We start from the raw sequence: 25,066 nt of genomic DNA, 5'->3' as shown, positions 1-25,066 counted from the left end.
TGGGTCCTTACCAGGTTTGTGAAATGGTAGTATTACTGCACTTTTCCAACTATTCGGTATTATTCCATCCCTCCAACTTTAACGGCACATTACCGCCACCAGCTGGACTGGGGTGTGGTACTGGAGTCTAACCTTTCCAAGTATGATTAAAAAAGAAAAAAAAAGAAAAATAAATTCTTTTAATTAGTCCTGTATTCCTCAGGAAGCTAAATACATATTTAAAACATATTTCACCTGAGCTTCTTTGTAGAATGTCCTAAGTTTAACCTTAATAGTTTTCCTTGCAATTGTGAGATTAATCTTTGTCTTTCTTCCTGATTTTTAGGACACTGTAGAATAACATGCTCTATAGACTCTGAACTACCACAGAACACACAGTTGCCATCAGCATACTTCTTCATTATTAACAAAGTATTATTTAATCTTGTGTGTCCATACCTCATTCTTGAAAATACGTCCTCCTCCTTGCTTCTGGTCATATTTCTGCTCGTTCCCACTTTATTCTGGATATTATAGAACTGTCTTCCAGTCTGCCCATTGTCCCAAAATGTTTGCCATTTATCCTTAACTATGTTTTTAACCATACTTTTAACTTCTGCTTTGCTATAATTGACCTCAATATCTACGCTGGAATTTCCAGCTGCTTGCTTAGCACATTTATCTACTAACTAATTTCCTACAACGCCTATATGAGCTGGTACCCATACAAGAGTTATCTTGGTTCCTGACTGTAACAGATTATTTGCAGCTTGTACTATTTCACATACAATATCCTGCCTTGATTTTGACTGCCTAACGGTTCAAGAGAGATTGCAAATAGCATGGGGGAGAGCGGACATCCCTGTCTCAAGCCCTGCTTAATAGGAAACGGCTGAGAGTGCAATCCATTGGTTGAAGACTATGGCCGTGGGATGCGCTTATAAAGTATGCACCATGTCAATGAATTTGGCCAACCAACCAAGCCTCTCCATTACTTGCCACAAGTAGTTCCACTCTAGGCAGTCGAAAGCCTTTTATCCACTGATAAAACTGATGGAAGGTTTTTGGCTTCTTCTATTACATGAAATAGTCTGCAGTACATTGTCTGCAGCATGATGCTTGGGTATAAAACCTGATTGGTCGGGGTGGACTAGCTTCTCGATAAAGCGCTCTAAGCAGAGAGCCAGGATTTTGGAATAAAGCTTAATATCAGTCCCGATGAGGCTGATGGGCCTGTAATTTGAGCAATCCGTAGCACTGCATGAAAAGTGGGATTTTTGTCAGTAAGCGGCACTGTAGATTGTCGTGGAACTTCAGGTTTACGACTGTACACGGCACCGTAAACTGCCATGAATGGTCGGAAATTGACGTGGGCCTTGCTTGGCAGTTGTCCCCCCATGACCCCCCTCCCTCTAATTCTAGGGGAGGCTTTATCATGTAAATGAAAATGCTGTGAGCTATACAAATGTAAATCAGGGTAGCAGCAGGGGGAGTTTTACCCCAGGAGACATTTTTCTAAAAGGTATTAACTTTTAACTTTTTTTTAGAAAATCTCTTAAAATAGATCAAGCTCAGTATAGCCTAATTGTAGACTCTTCAATTTTAGCTTGAATTGATTTATTTAATGAAAGTATGCTAGATTAATTACTGTGTATGTCATTAGCAATGACCAATGTTATGTAAAAAAAGATACACAAAATAATTTATTTCAACAATTAGTTTTAATCAGGCTTTGCCACAAAAGGTAAAATGTGCATTCCATGCAAACAACATCACAGTCTCCTAGAGCTCAACCACTGCGTATAGTGGCATGACTACAGTGACCTTTCTTTGGTCTTGCTCATCCAAGATTGTCTGGTGGAATGGAGACAGAGGCACCACTGTACAGTTTTTTTTAAGAGAAGTCTTTCTGCTGATACCAAAACACTGTGCTTCACATAAAGCATATCAGCTTTTTCATTGCATGACAAAGTTCCAACCATTTGTCTTCTTAAAATACTGGCAAATTCAGCACCATATTCACGTCCATGGCATATGAAGCTGTTGGCTCTACTGAAATGGCCTCATAATCTAGACTTCAATTGTCCTATTGTTATTAAGCTTTCCCAGTATTCCATTAAAACTCACTGTAATTCACCTCCACACCAGTCTGTGCGCCGTTCGCGCCCTGCTGGTTAATCTGCTCCTCTTTCTCTATCACTCCGCCCCTACCCACATCATGGCTTCGCTGCTTCGATTTGAAAAATAGTGGAGGGAGATGAGTCCGAGACTTAGAGCAAAAGCTTCCAAAGTATGGGAGTATTTCAGGCCAACTGGTAAAAGATTTGTCTGTACACTCTGTCAAACTTCACTTGGAAACACACAGGAGTTGTTCAAGACGTACGGAGCGTTTTTTTCTCTCCTCCATGTCACCTCAGGGGCTCCGTAAAGATGCACCCACAGAAAAGGAAAATACAACGTAAGTATATGATTATTAATGAAACTGCGCGCTAGTCTATACTGTTTATTAACTCTTGAGAAGTACAATGACTGTCTTTGGATGTTAAACAGGCTACTTAGACTTGGCAGTAATGTTTTAAACCCCACCATGCACGCAAGTTTAAATGCCAGTAGCACAGCTGTGTGCCTGGCTACTTGTAGCGAGATTCATTGAGGCAGAGCTAAGCGAGTGAGTTGCTTTATAAAAGTGTATATTTTTGGTCTTGTAATTTACAGGAAGCAGTACGCCGTCTTCACAACTCGGAGACAAATTGTAGCAGGCGCTATGAACCGGAGCAAGGGTAAGATTTAAAGAATATGCTTTCATTTAATGAATTTCATTAATTCTGCTGTATAAGGAGTAATAGATTAATAGATACCGATCTTAACCGTAAACATTTTTTTTCATAACGAGGCCATGACCTATATTTGCTCGGAGCTATGTCTGCAAGTCCAGATTTACATGATGCTGATAATGACGCCATTGTGTGTAAGTAATTTTTACTGTTTCATCCTTCCTTGTTTAATTTTACTGTGACTGATGTTTTTATTTTTTTTATTCATACCACTCTCATTTAATTGTTTTCCAGCTGCCTGTAAAACATATTACGAGACAGGTAGAAACAACCAGATCTGGCATAGTGGGCAGAAGCTGTGAAGAGTTCAGCTCGGAGTCGGTCGAGAAGAAAAGAGGGTAATATTAGATCCGTTTTTGGTCAATGTGAATATTTTTCAGGTGCATTTATGTGTTGTGTCCATAAGCAGTGCATCGCGCAGTACTGATTGTCTTTAGGGACTGTTTGTTATGTATTTAAGGGGCCACCGGAGGAGTTTTGGGACCTTTAGTCAAAATAGACCTGACCCTCCCTTCATCAGCAATACATTTTGGATGACCCTCCAACACGATTGGGAGAAAAAGGATGACCCTCCCCAACAATTTATTGTACTGATTTGCGCTTGGCAAAGTTATACAGATTTTGTGAAGTCCGTGTACGTTATGTGCTGGCGCTACCCAAGCTGGCTATGTACTCCGGTAAGAGTCGCTGCAACCTTTGGTTTAGTTCAACAAATTTATTTATTTATCCAATTCCAGCAGGTGAATACAGTGCTTGTTGCTTGTGATAGTACGTGTTTGTGTGTGGGTGTGGTTTTCTGTAACATAAAGAAATACAGAATATGTAAATATAACCTGTACATAATGAATACACATATATACAGATTACAGATCAATAAGCAACAACTCACTGCAATATACATAATTATATGCAATATATATAATTGCTATGCAATAAATAGTTGCTGTGCAAACAACCAAATAATACTGGATAGTAATGGAAATCAATAAATTCCAATGTAGTAAAGAATACGCTGTAGGTTTAATTGTACAGTTACATCTATTGGCCACTAGATGGCACTCTAAGACCACAAATGAACATAACAGCTACATACAGGTGTATACTCGCTGTATAATGCTGGCAACCATGTCGGAGCTTTCTTTAAGTTGTTTACCAAAATCTCTCACCTTGTTGTCCAGGTTCCTTATGGTGGTTAAAACATCACCGAGGGAAGGTTCAGTCTCTGTGGCCAACTTTGATGTATCCTCCATACTAGGGCTAGCAGCTTAGCTAGCTGTGGAAAGCTAACTTGTTTCCCGCGTTAGCATACGGGCTAGCAGTCTTGAGCGGAGGAAAGTCTTTACTGTTGACAGCCGACAATGTCCTTCTTGGTATCTTCGTCCTACCTTGCGTTATAACACCGTCGGTGAAGTGTAGTCAGCTTAGGTTTTAGTCAATGGCAGTATTTCAGTTCAAATTTGTGACCAAGCGAACGGATCTTTTGTCTGTCCTGTTAGCTATGGAGTTATATTCCTATCTTTAATCAAGAGCGCATTCTTTCAATTTGAGAGCATTTCTCACTGATATTACGTTCAGATTTTGTAATAATTTCCCTCAAAACCTTGCTCTCACACTCAAATAGTCACTGCTCGCGCTTGGATTTGCTCTGCTTGTGCTCAAAGTTTGTGCTCGCGCTTGGATTTTCTCTGCTTGTGCTCAAAGTTTGTGCTCGCAGCGGGATTTGCTCTGCTTGCACTCAAACTTTCTGCTTGGACTCAGATATGTTGTTGTTTGGACAGATTTCCTGCTCTCAGCTTTGAACCTTCTCCTCGCACTCAGGCTGATTCTGCTAACTTGCAAAGTTTCTGCTCGGATTTCTCCGGCGCTTGGATTTTTTGTGTGTTATAACCCTATCAAAAGTCAACAACCAATAGAATGCCAGCTGTAGTGTTGACCAATGAAATGATCCCAACCCTGTTGAGGGTGCGTCACTTTTACTTTAGAACGTCTGTTGAGGGCGGCTGCTCTGTAACCTGACTGTAACCAAGTTTATATATCCCCGCCGTTTATAGCTTTATTATAAGTATATGTCAACAATGTGCACAGAATGGTCGACGCACTTTCACCTGCACCCGGTCAGGAAACTGGAGAAAGCTTTGAAGTGGGACGTATGAAGTTATGTCCACAACTACGAGGGTGAGTAACATAATTTAAGCACCTAGCTAGCTAGCTAGCATATGGCCTAGCTTGATGTCCAGAAACAAATAGAGGTGGTTTAATGTACCTAAACAATGATCAATGATTACCAAATTTCTCTCTCATATTGCTCCTCATAACCACTGAAAACTGTCAAAAAATCTAACCCAAAGTCCAATTATTATGGACGTTATGTGACTGATAACTGATTGATATCTGATTGATCATTGTTTAGGTACATTAAGTTACCACGTTAAGCTTTTCACGTTAAAGCGTTAGAATGTCCCGGCTGCTGTTGAGGGAAACTGTAGTCTATAACTTCCTGAGCGACTGATCGTCCATTTTTGCCCCCTTTACATAATAAATATGGCTATGAAATGGAACATGAAATACATAAATGAGGCAATACATATATAGGCATTAGTCATTTATAGTTAAAAAGCATAAATATATATTTTTTACTTATATTTATTTCCGGGGACTTTTATTTATTCCGTCTATTTATATGCACGTTATATTCAAAGGAAGTTTAGTTATCTCACAGGCTCAGACTAAAAGCAGCAGCAAGCCTGCCTGACATCAGTGCATAGCATATCACTGCAAAGTAAATAAAATATGAATAAATCACGGTAGCGGTAGATTCCCAGGTCAGCTAGGCAGATGCTACGCTCTGCAGACGGACCAGAGTCAGTCAGCACCGGGAGCGAACCGCGGGGACCAAGCTCACAGGGCTGGTAGCTAGCTGCTAGCGCTGCAGCAGCTAATATTAGAATATTAGACCCAGCACCGGAGGTTTGATCCCCATGATTTAAAACGAAAATCAAATAACCATTTGTTTTTTAATACCTGTTTATGAAATGAAAATCAAATGAACGAAAAGTACACGGACCCAGTCTGTTAAGTACAATTTCACCACTAATAAAACAGATCTAGAGATGATATGCTTTATTTGCAACTTAAATGTAATTTTTTAATTAATACAAAGCAAACTGAGCAGAAAGAACAAGTATTTTGTTGGTTTGGTTCTCTTCTTCCAGGTGTGACTTAAGTACCCGTTGAGCTGCATCACAGCTGCACTATGTGCATGGACCTGTGCCAGTCAGCACATCACTCACCTGTGTGCAGAGGACAGGCAGCAGTAGCACAAACCAAGAAGGTTGGCAAGTCTGATAATAATGCAATTGTAAAAATAATAATAATATAATAGTAAAATCATGTTACATACACTTATGTTTCTTGCTTAAATTCACAGGGTGCACAACCAGGCCTGGGAGAGAAAATTACTGATGTCCACAAAACCAAATCAGAGAAGGTAAGGTAAGATAGTAATGATGTTAAAGCAAGCTATGTACACCTAATATATTACGTGTTGATGTCTATGAATCTGTCTTTAATAGGAGCATACTATACAAAGACAACAGTGGAGAGTTCCTGGATCGGTCTGTCCTCAAAGTGCCAGAGATCTACAAGGACTTCACCCTTTTCTGCACCATCAGCGTATAATCAAAGTGATAAAAGAGAGAACAAATTATTGTTTTCTCTGTTGACATGAATAGGTGCCTGTAATGTCTGTCCATATATTCAATCAATTCAATAAATGTTGATAAGTATCACTGCTATTTCTTAAATCATTGTAGTTTTTCAGAGCAATAAGATACAGATTATTAAAACCATGTTCACATTTGCAACAAATTAAAACCCTGATCAAGGCAAATTGTTTTTTCATGTTCCATAACATTTATAAAAAAAAACAGTTACAATTAAATTTACCAGAGCTGACACTTGGTAAATAGCTTTAATTTACCTTGTCAAAACAATGAGTAATTCATAACAAATTGCACAATATTTGACACAAAACCTTAAAAGTATATGGTTCATACTACGGTGAAGCAGTACAATGTGCCTATAGGATTTACTGTAGCAGGAACATTGATATTGGCAAACAGATGACCCAGGTTCAGGTGAGTTTGTGAGCAGGGTTATGAATAAAGATAAGATAGGCCTAGTGTTCACAAGAGGGATGATTCAGGTATGGCAACACAAATTAAGAATAATTCAATTAAATAGGAGGTATGTACAACTAGTAGAAGATAAATTAACTATACAAGAGCAATTAAGGTAAAGTTTTGAGGTGGCAAGCTAAAGTATAGTCAATAGCATGGAGTCAAGTCAACAGTGTACACCAGAATAATATATACTGTGATTAAGTAATGATACTTACTGTTGTCTGTACTAATATAACACAAAAAAATAATAGTGTTTGATGCAGTATGGAGAACAACCAAGTCCCATATGAACCCAAGAGACTTTAAGTGCAGCTGTTGATGATGTTCACTACAAACAAAACTTGCAGATGGTTGTAGTCTGTAGCCAGTCATACAGTAGGTAGATCTGGAGCAGATGGTTGTAGTCTGTAGCAAGCCGTACAGTAGGTAGATCTGGAGTAGCAGGGTGAATTCTAGCTATCATGGGTTGGTGATATGACACACAGATCAAAGGGGTCAAACCCCTCAGCCCCACCTGGATGAAAAAGAAAGTAAAACAAAATACTTGTTTTTCAGTTCAGTTTGCTTTGTATCAATTAAACAAATAACTGCTATTTAAGGAGCAAATAAGAAACCATATCATTTCTAGATCTGTTTTTATTATAGTGATAAAATTGAACTTAACATTACGTTTTATACAGATTGCTATGAATCTATTTTCAAACTAATGTTATATGAAGGAATGAAGACTAAATTCTGATGAACAACAAACAACAGTGATGCAAAAACTGACACAAACAATCCAGTTTCTTGTGTTCTTTCAGTTATATTACAGTTTATGTTTTACTACTGGCTCTAACATGAAATTAGCCAAATCCCAGGAACAATGGTTAACCAAACGAGGAAAAAATACAAAGTAGGGTCATCACATATACACACACTGTCCGTCATATGTCGTTCAATCTAGCTAGCTATACAATAAAGAACATATATTTGTTTCTGGACATCAAGCTAGGCTATATGCTAGCGCCATATGCTAGCTAGCTAGCTAGGTGCTTAAGTTATGTTACTCACCCTCGTAGTTGTGGACATAACTTCATACGTCCCACTTCAAAGCTTTCTCCCGTTTCCTGACGGGTGCAGGTGAAAGTGCGTCGACCATTCTGTGCACATTGTTGACATATACTTATAATAAAGCTATAAACGGCGCGGGGATATATAAACTTGGTTACAGTCAGGTTACAGAGCAGCCGCCCTCAACAGACGTTCTAAAGTAAAGTGAACGCACCCTCAACAGGGTTGGGATCATTTCATTGGTCAACACTACAGCTGGCATTCTATTGGTTGTTGACTTTTGATAGGGTTATAACACACAAAAAATCCAAGCGCGCAGGAGAAATCCGAGAGCAGAAACTTTGCAAGTGAGCAGAATCAGCCTGAGTGCGAGGAGAAGGTTCAAAGCTGAGAGCAGGAAATCTGTCCAAACAACAACATATCTGAGTCCAAGCAGAAAGTTTGAGTGCAAGCAGAGCAAATCCAAGCGCGAGCACAAACTTTGAGCACAAGCAGAGAAAATCCAAGCGCGAGCACAAACTTTGAGCACAAGCAGAGCAAATCCAAGCGCGAGCAGTGACTATTTGAGTGTGAGAGCAAGGTTTTGAGGGAAATTATTACAAAATCTGAACGTAATATCAGTGAGAAATGCTCTCAAATTGAAAGAATGCGCTCTTGATTAAAGATAGGAATATAACTCCATAGTTAGCCAGGTGTGTGTACCGGTGTTGTAAACTGAAGTCATGACAGGACTTGAATCGGTCACCTGAGAGCAGAGGCACTGTCTTCCCCTACTGGCGTGGGGGTGTAACGGTAGGATTTGTACACTGGACTGAAATGAAATGAAAATGAAATGTTAGAAATGAAAGAAGTGAATTTTCTTAGTTGTGAAAATCGTTCTATTGATAGATTCTTGTTTTAAGTATTTTCACCTAATACAGTTAAAAAAACGAAATCAAGCACAAAAGTATTGTTTTTAACCAAATTATCAGCCTAAAAATAATTATATTCTCTTGCTATGTTGTTTATCTTACTTCGATTTTATAAGACCAATCATTTTTGCGTGAATCTAAATCAAGTGACTGCAAACCTTTTATATGCTACTTCAAAAACTTAAATGGAGCTGGTATAAATAAACATTTCAAAACCGCACTCTGAACAACCAAAAACAACCAAACGGGAACGTTGTGTGGAGGTAACAGTGCAACCACAGGAGAACGTTTCAGTTGGTTGGTTCCCCTAACGTTTAGGGAACGTTATAACCCTGAGGGGAACGTTCCCTAAACGTTAGTTTTGGTTTGGTTCGAACTAACCTTTAGAGAACCAAAACCAACGTTCCCCCAACGCTTTCCTAAACGTTCTGTGTTAGTGGGGATACATATATATGGGTATGTGTATATATATATACATACAGTATATATATATATATATATATATATTATATATATATATATATATATATATATATATCATCATCATACATACATATACCATTATAATATACACACACATATATATATATATATATATATATATATATAACATATACACATCACACATATATATATATATATATATATATTGTATATGTGCATATGCACATACGTATATATTATGTATATGTATGTATATATGTGTATATATATGTGTATATATATATGTGCATGTATATATGTATTGTATGTGTATATATAATATGGGTATATATGGTATATGTGTATATATATATATGTATATAGTATTGTAATGATATATATTATATATATATATATGTATGTATATATAATTATATATATATGTATAATATGTATGTATGATATATATATATAACGTATGTATGTGTATATATGTATGTATGTGTATTTATATATTATATATTGTATTATATGTGTGTATATTGTGTATATATATATATATATATGTGTATTGTGTGTAATGTATGTATGTGCATATATATATATGTTTGTATATATGTATGATGTATATATATATATATATATATGTATATATATGTGTGTGTGTGTATATATATGTGTATGTATGTGTGTATATGTGATATATATGTAGAGTATATATATATATATATATATGTATATATATATATATATTATGTGTTGTGTAGTATATATATGTTTATGTGTGTGTGTGTATATATTTATGTGTGTGTGTATGTATATATGTATACCGTATGTGTGTATGTATATTTATGTGTGTGTGTGTTGTGTGTGTATATATATGTATTACGTATGTGTGTGTATATATATTTTAGGTTGTACGCACACACTGTCGTCCCGTTTCACGGAGGATTATTACTAGCGCACAAGAGGTTTACGCTTCTGCGGACCACAAGACCTTATATCCTGTCTATGCACAAGACTGACCCATATTACACAAAATGAAGACACGAAAATAGCGAGGGTCTAAAGGGGGAGACAGGCGAGAGAAAACGACAGAAAGTTTGGGATCATTTTAAGCTGCAAACATGCTGCTACATCACCTCTGTAACAAACCTCCAGTGTACTCATCCATTCCACGGAGCCAACCCGACACAAGGTAGCTAACGTCTGCTGCTCTCGTCCACCGCGCTGTTTACACAACAAGCCTGCAGCATGCTATTTTGCTAATAGCGATGTTTTACACAACTAGCCTACAACATGCTACTCTGCTAATAGCGATGTTTTACCAACCTAAAACGAAAGCTGTCGGTTTGTAGTGTAACTTTTTATTAGTTTACTTCTAATCTTTGGAAATGTAGCTGCTGCCGGAGACAAACCGGCTCCTCCCCCCAGCATGGCTACTTAATATGCACGTGAATGACGTCATCATGCATTCTTTATTCTTTCTCCTCACCATAGATATAGCTATGCTCCTCACTGTGTATTAGCCTTCTGAAAATGTGTCCCCCAGAACAGTGTAGTTGAGTAGCCCTGCTGTAAACCCTCTGGTCAGTGAATAGCTCTTTTGCATATCCAGTGCAAAGAGCCAGAGGCAAGAAGGGGAATTGGGTGAAAAATATTAACATTTGGGCCACCAAAAATGTACTATTGTAATGTATTTCTTTTTGAGGGTCATGGAATTTGGCAATAAAATGTTTTGCTTTTTCTAAAAAAGGAAACCAGTCTTTTGTATATATACAAGCGACGGGTTTCCTTTTTTTTTTAGTTTTTTTTAGTTTATTTTATTTGTTATGGCAATCCACATCTAATTTTTTTCTGAGGGTGTGGATGCTCTGCCCTGTAATATGTTCAGGTTTGTTGTTACTTCATGCACTAATAGGTCAATTTCATCATCACAAAATTTAAGCTTGCGCTTTTTCCCGTAGAAAGATCCATAATAGATTCATGAGGGCCCATTCTTTGCTCTTTTAGAGGTGCGCTAATTACGCTAGAGGGCGGATTATGCGCTGATTGCCTGATGGGTGTCAGGTTTCATAAATACTACGCAAAATGAGGAAGCGTAGCGTGCGCGAATACCAAACTCTCATAAACAGATGCAGCGTTAACTGCGCTAGTGTTAGTAAATCCATCTCAGAGACTTTTAATTTTGACTCAAAGGCAATTTATTAACCGCAATATTAAACCGGTTTTAAGTGACTTTATTAAACATCCTAAAAATTCAGCAATGAGAATAAAAGATGCTAATGCCAACAGTGCTAGAAATGCTGAAGGAAAAAGATAAGAAGGAAAAATTGTTATAACACCTCAGCCTCTAAGGAGCCAGACGCACAGAGGGGTACCTGGGTGTTACCAGATGCCCGGACACCAACACACTCTCACACTTGTGCACTGCCCCCCAAACAACAGCAAATGACACACTCACAGCAGAAACACAAGAAAACAAGAAAAAAGGTTCAGAAGGCTGAAGTAAAATAGATCACAAAAATGAGTTTACAATACCCCCAGCAGTACTAGCAGTTGGCACAAACATTTACAAGGCCCAGCCACCTGTAGTGGTGTCTAATAGTTCCACATAAAAGCAAAACACATCATAGGACAGTTTATAAGACAAACAGCAGTGTCTATTAAACCCTAACATGACAAGGATTTAAAATGGTTAATACAATTACTACAAACCATGCTGCTAAAACCTTAGTTTGTATAGTTTACCTTAAACAATGCAGTATATGTTCAACCCAGATCTGGCTTCGCCTCATGCAATAACAGGACGTTTAACGCAACTGCAATATAAATCAATTTTATGACATATACAAACACGTACATAGGTAGATTTGTATAGATGAACTAGATAGAAGCTTTTACCTCAGGATATCACTTCAAATGCTATCTCTGAAGGGAGCTCTAGTGAACCAATGCAATCAAGCAGTCTACAAGGTCTGGCAAACAGGTGGCTTAAAATGCCTATAAAAACAATAAAACGGATCAATCAAAAGTGTTTTAGAAGTGTTAACAAAAGTAAAACAAAGTCAGCTTTGATATATATACCTTCCAGGAGCATAACCTGCTCCCTAGCCACACTGGACCACAATGCATAAAGAGATCCTTAGTTCTCCCTATATAAAACCTCTTAATGAGGCAACATCTCATCAACATGCCACATCTCTATTATTCAGTGTTTCCAATAATGAGAGACAGGAAATAAAGTTCAGGAATCACTAGAGTTGTGCATAAGGTCCATAAGGCCTGATTTACTACAGGTTGTTTGTTCGTTTAAAAGAGTGCAAACTTCAGCTGGTAGCGGTACTGTGGAACAAGAATATTTTCAGAATCAGAAAAATTCATTTCAAACTGAATATTCACAAGACACCAAATTCCACAGCAGACAGTACTACAAGAGTTTGAAAAGGGGTTGGAATAAGTAAAGCTTATATGTTTCCAGACCCCAACAACACAAATGCATACACAAAAGAGACAAATACCAACAACATCATCATCATATAGGATGCACTCTCTAGTTCCCTGCTACCCCTGTCCTCCTCAGTTGGCAGTCTCCTCCTTTTTGTATGATTCAAAGACTAAATTTCTAAACTTAGTGAAATTATTTCCAATGTTATTTATATATATATATATATGTTGAAATATTGATATTTTTGACACTAATCTATAACTTGAATAACAAATTATGCTGTTCTTTGCACCTGAACATGGATTCAGTTATATTTTACAGAATATCAGCAGAGAGGAAGCTCAAGAGGACAAGGTTGAGCAAGTCCTGAGGATCTGTCTTCCACACAAGTGAAGATGAAGTTGCATCCAAAACTGATGTGTCGATTATTATTATTATTGAAGGGACTGAGGTACTTGACAACTGTGGAAGTGTTGCAAAGGCCTGTCTCCTGCTCATAGGCATCATTTATGCCATGAACTTGAGTTACCCCCCAAAAACGAAGTACACTTTTGAAATTTTTAAAAGCAAAACAAAGCTTATAGCTTGAGTGCATGTTTGACCCATGAGTTGTCCTTTAATAGAGGGCGCTAAAAGAAAAATACGGCGGTTTATGTGGCGGTTTGTCTATTTTCTTATTTTTCTCTTGTTTTAATGATGTAGTTTTTATTTTAACTTGTTGCACTGTATTAAACATGTGGCCATGTAGAGTGGCTAAGTTTTGGGGACAAAAGAAAAGAAGTTAGATCAGCATTTTCAAGTTAAACAAGAGGTTCTCAACTGGTGGGTCACAGATGTGAGTGTGGGCATGAAAAGAGCGAGGGGCGAAATATCGCACTTTTTAGTGTCAAGATGCTCTGCTTTTTGTAGGATATTACTCATGATACATGTTTAGAACCTCAGGGCAAAACACTGTTCTTTAAGATGAAACGTTTAAAGATGAAACCAATATAAGCATAAGTCTTTTAAGATACACTGAAGGTTCCTGAAGCATGTCAAATGTTTTTTTTTCGAGAGTTTAAGGTTAAAAAGCCTATCCAAAAGATAAGCTACGTATGCTCTATGCAAACAGTTCCTGAACTTTTCCTTGTGCCTTTTAACAAGCTACCTCAAACCCATTTTAGTCACCCTAAGATAAAATTTCTGTCATCATCTACTCACCCTGATGCCGATAGGACTGAAGTTTGGTCAACATTCATGCTCTTCTCTCATGTTTGTTTCTCACAAAACTGCAGTGAACGGCAACTTGGCTTCAAACATCCAAAAAATGTCATGAATCAAAAAAAATTCTCCATACTGCTCATCAGAATCAGAAATACTTTAATAATCCCAGGGGGAAATTATTATTGTTACAAACTCCAGATATACAAACCTATATTATCCAGACAACATATATATTAAAAACAAATTTACAGAAGTATTTACATCTGAAGTAATCCAAGTGTCCTGCAGCTTACACATTCATAGAGGTTTTGAAAAAAACATAACAAAGTTGTGTTTTGGCTGTGTTTGCTATGCTTTGCTTCCTCTTTTGAACACAGATGGGCTGGCTGGAAGTTAGTAGTGTGGAAGTTTGTGTGCAGCGTTGGAAGGGGCACGCATGGGAAGAGCAGCAGAGCAAAAAAAGCTGATAACAAGTTTGTAATGTTTTTTACAAAAGTCTTGGCATGTGTGAGCTACAGGACACTTGCATTACCTCAGACAAGCAGTATGGAGACATTTTATTGATTATTGATGTATTTTGGACGTTTAACACTAAGATGCCGCTCACTGCAGTTGAGTGGAAAAAACATCAATCAAACTCTTATATCAAATATCAAATATCTCTGGCTAGGTATCTCTAAAAGGATAAATACATCAGTAATACAGAGCCCTCTGTCTAGTCTGTCTATCTGGCCATTCAGTCACGTGATACTCTCAAAATCTGGGAATTTAAGGCATAAGCACTTTATGCATTAGCATTTTATTTAATTGTTAAACTGTACACATTATAAATTAGTAAATAGTGTTTTTGTAAAAATAAAAAAATAAACATTCCTTATCTCTAGGGATGGGTACCGACATCCGGTGCTAATACGGCACCGATGCCTTAACAACCGGTATCTACCAGACCGAATAGCAACGCGGATTTCGGTGCCTCATTTCGGTGCCACTGAAATGCCAGCGCTGCCCTCTGATGCTCCAAAACGGACATTAGAGGCAACCGAAACTTCATCATGTGATGCTAGTTAGGATAATACACTCGACAGTAGGTAACGTTAGCCTACCGTTAGCTAGCAGCTGGATTAAACCATGGATGTATTAAGAGAATGGTTAAAATGCTGACAGCTAACGTGGTGTGACTGTATTTCACTGTAGAGGATTCCAACACAGAGACGTAGTCTGCAGCTGCCGTTGTCGGAAAAAGAACACAGACGGTGCCACTTGAAACTGGTAAGCCTTGTGGTGCATTCAAAGTTATTGTAAAATACCCTTTTTCCATCTAGTGGTTGTTTTTGTCGTTTACCAGCAATTTACTGGTGAAATAAGTTGTTGTAAGTTAGTTTATATATTTTTAATAAATCATTTAATTTTGACCATATGGCCTTAGCAATAAACAAGCTGTTTTTAAATGTCGCCGACTGTCATTTTCTGCTCCTTTTTTCTTTTTTAAATATATAAAAAAATTTTTTTAAAACTTTTCAAAAGTATCGGTTCAGGCACCTTTAGGCACCGGCACCGTTTTAAAAGTATCGTTTTAGCACCGGTATCGGAAAAAAACCAAACAATACTCAACCCTACTTATCTCACTCTCTAGTTGAATCTCACTTCTGTTATTTGATAGCTCCTCACTCTTGGTTGGACCGGAAGTTGTTCTGGCCCTCCTTCGTGAAGGCTGTCTTGAAGCTATTATTCCTACCCAGAGGAGCGGGGATTGAGAAGGGATCGCCAAGGAGCTATGAGAAAGGATATACAAGAGCAGCCTTCCCAAAAGCCTTGCAGCTGAAAGTCGTTGCTACAGCTGACAAATTCACATGACGTTTCAGAGGAAAGGATGTATCATCCTTCTAAAAACATATTTCCTCGTTTCCTCTCTCCTTCCATTATTTCCTTTGTCTCTTCCATGCTTCCTCAGTGGGACGGACTAAGATGCTAGGAAGGGAAGCAAGTGGAGGAGCCGGGAATACAATTAAGGGAAGTGAGATGCATCTTCTCTGCCTCTCTTTTTCTCTCTTTGTTTGTGTCTCTCTCTCTCTCAACTCAACCAGCCATCTGCTTTAGGAATGCAGCTATCGATTATTTTAGTAATCAAGTATTCTACCGATTATTCCATTGATTAATTGGGTTCCGCCATCCATTCCGAAATATCCCCACTCCGACATTGACATCTAATTGTCGGAGTGGCGGCACTTCCATTGTTTTCAAACGTCCCACCACTCCGCCAATTTTTGTTTCCATTAGGGTTAGGGTTAAGGAATAGCAGCATGTCAGAATAGCAGCATGTCGGAATAGAAGCATGTCGGAGTGGCAGCATGTAACCGATTAATCGAGTAATCGGATAAGAAATACTTTTGTTTTATTAAAGAGCAATAATATACAATAGTTTGGTTTAATTTTTTTACAATACGAGTTATACTCAACCTATTCTCATTTATATATTTGATTACAATGTCACACAGCTCTGTTACACTTATGCTAGTAGATCATTGATCAGCTGATCAGCTGAGAGAGAGAGAGAGAGAGAGAAAGATGCGCAATGATCAGCTGTTTTCCGAAGGGATAGTCAACAAGTCAGGTCTTTAGATCAAATTGTGGTCACCACTACGTATATTCTTGTCTTTATTTTTGGTAGTTGTTGTGTTTGGTGTAGTTTCATCGTCCATATGACTCTATGATTTACTTTTGTCGAGTCCACTTCATGGAATGGAGGATTAAGTTAGACTTCTTCTGTTGAGATGCTGAAGCATTGGCGTTGTGCTATGATTGTGGTAAGCTAGTTCGGTTTTCCAGTAGACACACTGTACAGAGTTTTTGTTTTAATCATTTCAGCCCTAATCTGCTTCAGAGGTGTCAAAAGTAATCACATTCATTACTCAAGTAGAAGTATAGATACTGGGGTTTGAAAAGACTTCTGTAGAAGTTGAAGTATCAACTCAAGCTTTTTACTCAAGTAAAAGTACTGGTTTCAAAAATACTTAAAGTATAAAAGTAAAAGTAATGTAAGGGGGAAAAATGCCATTAAGGACAAAAGCTTAACCCGCCCCACAGGGGCCTAATAGTGCACTACCCTACCTCCACAAAAAACATTTTTCTAAAGGCCATAAGGACTATAATGTTATATTAAAATCATACCTGCAAACTCAGAAGGGCTGAAAAATGTGACCTCTCGCTCTCTCTCTCTCTCTCTCTCTTCCTCTCTCCATTTAAAAAAGGAGCACCTTGTTCAATTGTATTTGTCTGTTCAAAAATATAAAACAATAAAAAGTTGATCTAAAAAAAAAAGGAGCACAAGGCGACATTAAAGAACGGCTTGTGTATTGCTATGGCCACAGGGTCAAAATTAAATGATTTATTAAAAATGTAACAATAACTTATAACAATTACTTATTTCAGGTTGAGTCTGTGTTTTTCAGACAACGGCAGCTACAGTCTGGTGTTAGAATCCTCTCCAGTGAAATACAGACACACTTTTACACCGTTTCAGCCGAACTGAAATAGGAGTAGCGAGGCTATTTTTAAAATGTAAGGAGTAGAAAGTACAGATAATTGCGTGAAAATGTAAGGAGTAGAAGTAAAAAGTCTGCTGTAAAATAATTACTCCAGTAAAGTATAGATACCCCAAATTCATTCTTAAGTAAGGTAACAAAGTATTTGTACTTCTTTACTTGACACCTCTGATCTGCTTTAACCGGTTGAATCTATCTCCGTTGATCCCGTTAGTTAGTTTGCTGGTTCCATGGCTGTAGCGTGCTGGGTTTGCGTTTTTACAGGTATATCTGGCAACCCGGCCAGTGGGCAGTTAATAACAACTCACAGGCCAAAACACAGACATTCCGTCACGGAACAGGAATTTCAAAGGAGAAAATACTGGCTTTAACATTGTTTTCAGAAAAGATAGTATTTCAACTTAGCATGTTTCCTTAATATCTGATGACATATTGTGGTAATCTTTGGATTTAATACAATAAATATATCACATATTGCACCTTTAAGACAGGAAATTGGGAGAGAGAGGTGGGTGACATGCAGCAAAGGCCCATGGGTTGGAATCGAACCCGGGCCACTGCAGTAAGAACCGAGCCTTGGTACATGGAGCGCACACTCAACCAGGTGAGCTACCAGGGATCCATTTTTTAAATCTTTTCTCTAAGTACACATTCTACAGGTCTTTCACAGGGAACTATAGGAGCACACAATTACATAGAATTTCCAGGGTTTTGGGTGACCTCTATCTCACCCAGTAGAGGCACAGTCCTTTGCTGCGGCCCGAGTTCGAATCCTCGGCGCTTTGCTGCATGTCATCAGGCCAGGCCTTCTAAATATCATTTTAAGTCATGAGCCGATGCTGAACATCTTACAAAGTCAAGTTGGGCTGCGGAAGTGGATGGCCCCTCTTCCCTGTAATCCCCAGCGTTGCTCTGTTAAGGTGCAAGTTTTATCATGGTACACCATCAGACTGTTATTTTTAAGGTGTAAACCTCAATAGCCCTCTCTGTATCTTCCCTGTTCTACTCTCTGATCCATTATGAACCATCTGTGGAGTATTAAGAGGACTTAGGCCGGTTACACACTGCCTGCGTGGCGTGAGCGTGGATTTTTCTATGTCTTTACACACCAGAAACGTCTGGACACATGTATGTTTCCCATTGATAAAATGAAATACCATGTTAAACATAAATATATACTGATTTGATTACAGCAAAAACAACGTTGGCAGTATTGACGGAAAAATAGGCTACAGAATATTTTGTTCTGTATTGACAGGTGCAATATTAGAAAATCAATTTCTTTTTTTAAATTACATTTATATCTGCATTTATATCAAAACCTAGAGACTTAAAAAACATCAACATGTCATTTATTAATATGTATTTGTGTCTAAACGACATATAAACATCTTGTCCTATTCTATTTTACCTGGAACACGCTTGCGTGTCGCGTGAAAAATAGGCGTCGGTTCTATTTCTAGCAGCCACTCGTGACGCGCATGTCACACAGGCAGTGTGTAAGATCTAACCTGTCAAAATGGTAACCAAAATATAAACGGACACGCCACGCAGCTGATACGCTCGCGCAACGCATCCAGTGTGTAACCGGCCTTACAGCTCCATTAGATGAGCTTCCTCCAGATATGCCTTTTGACTGAGAGCCATCTCTTTAGCCTCTGTGAGTGTTGGTAAACCCCCTCCTGTATTTTGGGCTTCAGAGTTTTTTCTTTTTGCTATAATGGAGGTTGAATTGTCCATTAAGGGGGAATTTGGAGACTTGCATGTACAAGGGCATTTAATGTTACTTTTAAAGACAATATTAAATACTGACAGTTTTGAGTTGGCTGAAAAAATTACATCGTTAATGATGTTTACGAAATTTGGAAGGTACCATCTAGGGCATATGTGTCAAACTCAAGGCCCGGGGGCCAAATCTGGCCCCTTGCAAATTTTGATCCGGCCCTTCATTTCAATTTAGGTTCACAGCAAATTTTTGCCCGACTAGTTGTGCACCATACCAAAAAAAAATATCAGGAAACTGTTTTTCATACTGTAATTATGCGACACTGCCGTGCAGAATTTGACCGATTTTCCGACTTTGAGACTCAGAATCATTCAATCAGATAATTTTTTAATATTCAGGTTGTGAAACAGCGTCGGTTGGGTGGCAGCTGCTTTTAAAAATGTAATGTTTGTTTTTCATGACTTGCTAAATTCTACGATGGCTAAGAAACTTTTTTGCTGACTTTTTTAGGGTTTTATGTCGACCAAACTGTATGGGAGAAAGCTATATGAGACATGCAATAATACAAAGTTAATAGACTTTTTTTGTTGCATGTCTGCTGTTATAGTTCTAGACTGCCGGCGGACTTCCTTCCTTTGACACACTGAGCTGCTCTCTCCTCTCCCTTTCTACCATTTGTGTGCATTCCGTCCCAGAAATGCTTGTTATTAATCCTAACTTCTGGGGAGTTTACTCCCCGGAGTCCTTATGTTTCTTCACCCAGCGTATTTCCTTGGAGAACGTTGGCACCAAGATCTTGGTTGCAGCTGTTGCCGTGGTCCTGCTGCACTCGCTGCTAAGCTCTGCGGTGCCCTGCAGTGTCATGCTGCGTCCTGCTGAACCCTGCTGCTTCCTGCTACGTCCATCCTTGCTCTGCTGGGCCACGCTACATCAACGCCCTGCAGCGCACTGATATGACATGAACTACTACGACTACCATTTGAAGTCACTGTTCCATTATTAATGTGACTATTACTGCCAGTGTTCATCGCATCCCCAACCGGCACCGTCAGACACCGCCTACCAAGAGCCTGGGTCTGTCCGAGGTTTCTTCCCAAGAGGGAGTTTTTCCTCGCCACTGTCGCACTGCTTGCTCTTGAGGAAATTACTGTAATTGTTGGGGCTTTGTAAATTATAGAGTGTGGTCTAGACCTACTCTATCTGTAAAGTGTCTCGAGATAACTCGTGTTATGATTTGATACTATAAATAAAATTGAATTGAAATTGAATTGAATTGTTAAATAAAAGCATGTCAGTAAAGAACATGTCTGGCCCTTATTGTGATCGTCATTTACAGTGTGGCCCTTAGTGAAATTGAGTTTGACACCCCTGATCTAGGGCCACTCCTGAGGCCACGCCTACAATAGTCCGATAGTAATCCTTGCCGCCATTGCGCTTTGGTTTCCCCTTTCGCAGACTCTGCGGATCATTGGGGGTGAGTCACGCCAAGAGAACTGGGGAGAAGTAGGAGGTTCAAGCATTTTTTTCTCCTGTTGCCATAATGTATCATGGTATTTGCATCCATTAATGAGGGATTTCTATATACTTGTGCATGCCCTTTACCCAGGGTTAACTCAAAGTTGATTGACCTAATTCTTATCACCTGTTCTGAAACTGGAAACTTTCTGCCACACATGGCCACATTGTCACAAGTTTAACAGTTATTAACAGTATACGAGTTGTTCATCCTAGAGTTCAGGGTGGAACTCAGAGTTTGTTAAACCTTGACTTGACAATAAACTTGATATCACCAGGTGTTTTTTCATTTAATTAATCAAATGTAATAGAATGAGACATTATGCGGATGAAATCTCTGATATATTTAAAAAAAATGAAATAAATTAATTTAAAAACACAATACTATAGAAATACTACTAATTATTTTGTTTAAGTGTAATATTTCAAGCAGCTCTGTTGAAACTATAGTGGACAAGCGCAAGTTCTAGTCTCCACAGCACCTGCTTGCTGCAAACGATGCACAACAGTAAGGAGCTATGACCCGAGTTACCTCAAATTTCAGGATTCAGTTGGAGCAGGATAGAGGAAGTACAGTGTGGCTGTGGCTGTCGACAATAAATATTGTTTTTAGGAATAAACCTGCCTCCTGCGTGAACTGTCTGTAGCTAAATAGGGTAGGCCTATTCTACTCTATTTTAACCTGGGCCATAATGATGGTACTTAGAGAGCCTAATGTTTTCTGAAGTGGTACATGGTAAAAGGTTTAAGAACCACTGGTCTAGACAGACAGAGAGAAAAAAGGAAAGAGAGAGAGAGATTGGGAGAGGCCTTGTGCTAAATGAACATACTGACAAAAAAAGAAAAACAAAGAAAGGGACGAAATAACACGTGTCAGAACCTTGGCGAGGCAGCCTTTCAAGGCTACAGCAACAGTGTTCCCTGTCTCTCCCACATAAACCCTATCCACTGCATAAGACCCTCTTACTGTAAAGACAGGTTCACTTCAGCTCTTATATGGTTTGGCTTTGGTTAAAATGCTCTGCAAAAATTATGACAAAAAAATGACAAATCATCTTCTAGAAGACCTCTAAATCAGAAGGTTGTTTCAGCAGCAGTTGACTGACAGCAGCAGCGTGAGGAACAAGTAAGGAATTTACATTATTTGTCATGTAATTCAAGCTTTTACATGTACAATGTCATTAAGGATTCAGCAGGGACACTCAAACTAAATGTTCATCTATGCTGTCTATGGATACAGAATGTAGGAGTGCAAAACTGTAAGTGCACAGTCACATAGCTGTACAATACCAGAAACCCAGTAACTAACTTAGAAGAGAACAAACCAATCAAGGTTACATTAGGAGAATATATTGCTGAGAATCTTTTAAGTACAAGCAGAAGATAACAACTAAAATTGACTACTACTGTGTAATGAAAGTATGGCAGAGGTGAATAGGACTGACACTGTCCATAACCATTCCTGCTTTCACTTTGTGCAGTTATGGCTGATTCAAATGGCTTTTATCATCTTTCAATGGAAACCCAATGTTGAGTGTTGGTTCTTCCTTTGTCATGGTTCACTAAAGCAACTGTTCTAATAGGAAATAATTGAAAACATGATATATTTCAAGGGAATAGAAACATAATACACAGAGGGTTTAATACTCAATTCCATTTCTAAGAACTTTACAATGTTTCAGTCATATTTTGCCAGCTGAGCCCAAAAAATGTCAAGTAATCTGCCTCATTACGCAGTGTGGGAGGACAGATAATATGATGATGAGGCATTTCCAATAGCATACCTTTTCAGTCCTTGTAATGTTAGCTGTTTGATCATCAGCACATGAAAAAACATGGAGAGGAGAAACTAGGGAGGTAATAGACAAATGCAGAATTGTTTAAAGGTGCAGCAGTTAAGACTTATAAAACTAACTTTCTGTCATATTTGCTAAAACTGACCCTATGTTCTACTCGAACATAGGGTCAGTTTCAGCAAATATGACAGAAAGTTAGTTTTATAAGTCTTAACTGCTGCACCTTTAAACAAGTAGCCGTACATGAAGCAGGTAATTAAAAGAAAAATCCGGCTCCTCTGGCACCACCTACAGCCTGTAGTGTGATCCACAGCACCTTGTTCAGATGCACTAATCATGGCCAGGGGGGTGTCTAACTGCATGTCAATTGCTGCTAATGCACATGCATTCGTTCTTCCTTGTGGGGAAAGGGGCTTAGGAGACTGTTTTGGGCTTTAGCCGAAAGGGGGGAGGGACTGAGAAGTTGTCGAATTTTTTGGCTAAGTCCTGGATCTTTGCAATCCTACCTACAGCACCTTTAATAAGAGTGGAGGAAGACATTGCAGATATGTATGGGTTTTGGAATAGGTGTGTTTGCATAAGTAGCTCTGGTGATGAAGGCTTGTTTGAGTTAATCACGTGTTTTATGTCGAGTTTATGTCTTTCTTATATCATGCCTGATCAATAGTAGCCGTAACTCTCTGGGAAACACTTAAAGTTACCATTAGATTACTTATTTCTTTTGAAACCTTGAGGAAAAAAAACTATACTTAAAAGACTGACAGAAATTGAACAAGATAGAGCACATATATAAAACATTTCGGTAACACTTTACAATAAGGGTACTGTTGAAACAAAATATAGGTCCGTGGTTCAAGGCCAGATTTATAGGCTCGGACCATATCACCAGCTGCACTTTGTCAAGTTCTCTTCAAAGTATGAAAAAGTCCCAAAACGAAGTCTCAGAAAATCCACGCAGAGTCAGAGTCAGATGTGAAAAAAACGTTTTAATGTGCACGAAAGATAACACAGAAAAACCCCGAGCAAGTACCGGTAAGCTTGCTAAAGATTCCTTTCCAGTGACCCTCCTCCTGAGGAGCGCTCCAATGATTACCTTTAGATCATGCGTGTAAAACTTCAATTGGCTACTTTTGGGGCCTAAGACCACCTCTTTTGGGGATTTTCCACTAGATTAAGTCATTTAGCTGATCTTGCATTTTGAACACCTATGCTTAAAGCGTTTGGCGTGGTGCTCACCGTGGCTTTTGTGGCTATACAGTGGCAGGCCATCCGGGGCTGTTGCGGCTGCATAGCAGCAACTGAGGAGCTGCACGAGGGGGGAGAGTCTATGTGTAGCAGTGAGGAAGGCAGCCACGGAAAGCACTAGGAGAGAGAAAGTCTGTGACTCCCACCAGGCAGACACATTGACATCTCCTATCTATATCACATTGATACACGTTGTATATGTCCCCATAATTCAATTAAAAACCAGATTTATCATAAATTGCCACAACAGTACATCAATTAGCATTACTTAATGTAATGCTAATGCTAATCAAAAGTATTGGCCAACAGATTAGGTAAACATATACATAGCCCCTAACTTAATTTGAGGAAGATCGTGGCCAGGATAGCTCGGTCGGTGGAGCGGGCGCACATTTGCAGAGGTTCATGCCTCGATGCAGAGGGTCCAGGATTTGAGTCCGACCTGGGACGATTTCCTGCATGTCTTCCCCCTCTCTCTTCCCCTTTCATTGCTTTCCTATCATTAACCACAGGGCTTCTCAATGCTCTGTGGTGAGGAGCAGAGAGTAACAACGGTGCTTTTCAGGTGTTGCGCTAATCACCCCGCCCAAGTAGCAGAAGTTGCAGTGCTTCGCCTTCTGAGAATATAGTTCCCTGTTTGTATACGGATTGAAGATGGCTGTGACCTTGTTATTTGTACACGCTGTGACTATACAAATCACAAGATGTAAATAGGAAAATGTTGGCGTTATTTTATCACTTATTGGGAGCAGTAGGCTAGATGGAGCCGGTTACCTCCAGGATCTGTGCTAAACTAGGCTAGCTGTGGGTGTGTCAGACAGAGTTACGACACGCACGGAGATGAGATGGGTATGTATGGACTTATCTAACTCTGGGGGATACGGTGAATAAGCCCAATACGTCGGCGTGTTCCTTTAATGAACTCCTCCTAGAGATTTAACCCAATAGACTTCAAAAAAAGGTCTGTGCAATCTAAAGACCTTTAAAGGTACTCTAAGCGATGTCACGCGTTTTTTACGCTACATTTTTTTTTGTCACATACAGCAAAAATCTCCTCACTATCCACGAGCTGCCGGTCCCCTGAACACACTGTAAAAAAACGCGGTCTCTGTAGACAGTCTAGGGTCCACACACGCCAACAAAAACAAAGTGGTCCAACCTGGACCATGCAAACACACAAACTGTGTTCCAGTGTTCAGCCAATAACGGA

The 25,066-nt window shown here is 38.9% G+C and overlaps 1 long non-coding RNA gene across 1 annotated transcript; it reads left to right on the top strand.

Annotated features, from left to right (window-relative positions):
* Positions 1–2,191: 2,191 nt before the first annotated feature.
* LOC120562253 lies at positions 2,192–2,916 on the top strand. The gene is made up of 3 exons (XR_005639722.1): positions 2,192–2,437; positions 2,695–2,759; positions 2,873–2,916. It is a non-coding gene; the product is annotated as an uncharacterized LOC120562253 (long non-coding RNA).
* Positions 2,917–25,066: the final 22,150 nt, after the last annotated feature.

The sequence above is a fragment of the Perca fluviatilis genome, chromosome 7 (assembly GCF_010015445.1).
Source record: "Perca fluviatilis chromosome 7, GENO_Pfluv_1.0, whole genome shotgun sequence".
Classification (NCBI taxonomy): Eukaryota; Metazoa; Chordata; class Actinopteri; order Perciformes; family Percidae; genus Perca; species Perca fluviatilis.
The sequence above is the reverse complement of the archived record's forward strand: the minus strand, read 5'-3'. Positions and strand labels throughout refer to the sequence as shown.